The sequence below is a fragment of the Charadrius vociferus genome, unplaced genomic scaffold (assembly GCF_000708025.1).
Source record: "Charadrius vociferus isolate BGI_N301 unplaced genomic scaffold, ASM70802v2 scaffold55, whole genome shotgun sequence".
In the NCBI taxonomy this organism is placed as follows: domain Eukaryota; kingdom Metazoa; phylum Chordata; class Aves; order Charadriiformes; family Charadriidae; genus Charadrius; species Charadrius vociferus.
The window spans coordinates 2,349,739-2,353,353 of NW_009648444.1; positions in this window are offsets into that span (position 1 = coordinate 2,349,739).

Sequence of the window (3,615 nt, forward strand, 5' to 3'; positions counted from 1 at the left end):
GTAGGGGGGAAAAAAACCAAGCAGTTTTATGTGTGATCCACATAAAAGTTGTGCAATAAATGGTCACAGTAGCAAGTAATCTAAACATATGGGTATTAGGAATTTATTATACTGAACTTGAAAATATCCTGTGTTTCCGGTGGTCATCTGGTAAATGCCAAAAGAAAAAACAAATCTCAGCCTTCCTTCATTTTCCATTTTACTCAAGCTTCTTAATTTATCTTATCCCTTCTCTGTGATACCCCTCCATGTGAATTCAGGACTGGATGAATGCTGTTAAGCTTGCAGTGGGACAGACTTCGTGTGCTCAGCAAAGTTGCTGAGAATTTGAAGTACTTAAGGCTGAATAAATACTGTACTCTGGCTGTGACAGACTGGTCACTGTGGTGCCATGTTAAAAACCAGAATGTTAGTGTTTTGGCAAATAGAAATTTTGTCAGTTACAGAGCACAAAGTTTTTTGCCTTTGAGTCTTGTGCAAATACAAATAGGTATGTAAATGAGTACTCCTAATTTTTATTCCTTAGCTGCATGTGTGTGTCCAAGGAGGGAGAGGGCATGCTGAAGTGCAGAAGGAGAAGTGATTGTCCAGGAAAACTCACCACGTCCCTTCTGCCAGTCTCGAAAAGGCAGGACCACCCTTTCTCCCAGGGATGGAGAGTTCTTCCTAGAAGCAGCACTGAGTATCCGTGGTCTCCTGAGGAAGCGGGTAGGGCAAGTCTGGCTTTCCTGCAGCCTTTCCAAACCCAGATTCTATTGCAGCTCCAACCCTTCTCCAGTTTCGATGACAAGTGGCCCCCAACCAGGCTTCTCATCCTCCAAGGTGACAGGATTAAATTTGCCAAGAGCACTGAGAAACCTTTACCTGATACATGTAGTGCAGCACATGTTATTTATCTGTTTCTCTGTAAAAAAATTGTATGTATGCACGTAGTCAAGGGGAAGTCCCTAAAATGAGGTGAGGTCAGTCTAGGAAAATGGGAAGACCCATTAGTCCTTTAGATTGCAGCCATTTTACTGTTTAAGTGTTTATAAGGAACTGATGACTGAACCTGAAGTAACTGCAGGAACTGGAGCTTTAATCCGTTTAAACATGCTGTAAAAGGTAAGAGTTTCTGAACTTCCCAGAACTATTGTTACCTTCAGTCGGGAGTTTAGAAAGATCTCTGAAGAACCATGATGGGGAATGATAGACTGCTAAGAAGCTCTTGTGTATGAATAATGCTGTTAGCATGGACCCTCCCTGATCCTTTGCCATTAGCGCATGGGACCCTAATTTTTTTCTGTGACTACTGTAGTTGAAACAATAAAAGCATTTAATAGTTCTGAGCTACAAATTACAAGAGAATATGCCCAGCAGTTTTTCTCAGATTTTGGCTCGGTGTTTTCAGGATTTTGGTTTTTAGCACAGGCAAATGTGTATTGTGAGAACAAACTTATACTGGAGAAGCCCCTAAGCATTATATCCTACACAGTTTTCGAGCGTGGTTGGTCATCCATAGCAAGCAACTTGGATTAAAGTACAGCAGTGGATGTGTCACCAATTTGAATGGTAAGCTGGGCAGGAGGGACTGGGAGTTTTGACACGGTGTGAGGGAGTTCAAGGTGTGTTTTATTCTCTGTGTAAATTCACATCTAAAACTTGAGTCAAGCAGACTGTCCCAGGGATCAGAAAGTAATGATTCCCAGACTCTTACGCTGAGCTAGGCTTAAGCCTGTATTTGCTTGAGGTGCGTGGAGGACTACCTTATTGTAAATTTTTGCATACTTGGCTGTCGTTACTGATGCAGGGAGCAGATGAAAAGGACTGAAAGCTTGCCCCAGCCAGCTGGTGGGCATAATTGCATGTTTACTCTGTTGTTCCGCTACAGGGTTAAGGTAATCTCCACTGTACACCTATTCACTTGCGGTAATGTTGTGTTGTCCTGAGCAAAGCCTCACCTGCTCATGATGTATAACAGCGAGATAGATTATTGCAGCATTGGACTCTTGCAGTTTTGTGCAGAAATACATCAGGCTTCTGTCTGTGCTACTAGGTATGAACCAGGTTAAGTAAAAGTTATTTCATGCAACAGAAACTGCTTCTTGTAACACATAGCCAATTTAAGTCTCCAGTTACTTACACAAAGGACTTGCAAAAATCTGAACCTGTTGTTAAACGTCTACATGGAACCCAAGTTCCTGAAAATCTGGCCTCCACACTTGCTGCTAAACACTTAAAAATTTGGACTTGAGCTTGGAAAATTTGTCCTTGTAAGGGTCAGGTTTTACATACAGTCTGTAAATGGTTTCAGTGGGAAATGCTGGCAGAGCCATCCCTCTAGTATTAATTGTTAACCTGTTTTGCAGACCACCCATTCTGTCTGTGCAATAGAACAAGCCTAAATTGGGCACTCATTGCTGAGATTAATCCTTACTGATTTCATTTAGTTGATTTAAGAAAAAAAAAATTGTCTCCTGTATCTGTTTTCCTTGTGAAATCTTAAGCTAACTACAAAATCCTCTTGAAGCCTCTGCTGACTCTATTTCAGATTTCATTTTCAGGGGACTGCTTTTCAATAAGAAACCTTAAGAAGTTCAAATATTAGCAGACATGGGGGTTGTTTTCCTGCACTGTTTTACTGATTCAGCGAGCTACTTATGCAGATGATCAGAGGCACCGTCAGGTTGAAGATAATGTCATGACTCCTAGCTTTAAGTTAGGCGTAGGCCTAAATACCTTAAATACTTTATTCTGATCTGGCTTGAAACAATGATGGGATGATCAAAACATCAAGCTTTGCCTGAATCCACTCAAAGACCTGAGGGTTCTCTGCTGTGTTGTTGTTTTGTTTTATTAAACCAAAATTAAAAATACCTCCTATAGCCAGAGAGCCTTTATCAGGCTAAGGAATAGCACTTAGAATAATAATAATAATAATGACGGTACTTTGTGGGAAGGAGGAGGGGGTAGAAAACAATCAAAACCAAAACGGAGAAAGGCCACCCACCAAAGCCGTGTTGAAGTGATGTAAACAGCCTTGAGAGTATGCTCAGAGCTCCTGGAGCTGCTCACGTTCAAATAACACATCCCACTTGTGAGCAGTTACTGTCAGAGAGAGGAGGAGCCTTTCTTGGCTGTAGTTGTTGAGTTGCAGCCTACAATTAAGTAGTGTTTCGTTTCAGGGCCCTGCTCTATGGGAGGTACTGCTTGTGCAAAGGCTGCCTTTACTCATGGATTCAGCAGTGGTGTGGCCTCCAAGGAGCAAAATTATCTCATTAACTCTTGGCGAGGAGACGGTGCGCAGCCAGAACGCTCCACATGTGCGCAGCATGCTCTTCGTCACACATTACAATTTGTAATTGCTGATTGCTTTTTGGCTGATGTTGAAAGCCTGCCTGTCAATCCCCACCTACAGTGCAAAACAGTAAGTAATCATCCTCCCCCACCTCCAGCCTAGCTCAGTGTGAGCTCCTCAGAAGAGGCAGGAAAGTCTTGCTGCAGGAGAGCCTCATAACCTTTGGTCATATGCAACCCTCCAAAACTATAAATTAAATTCCTGAAGGATCATACTCTAGGCAGGTTTTGTGTATCAGTGCACATGTACTTACTGCATTTCAGAAGTGTGTTTCCCCC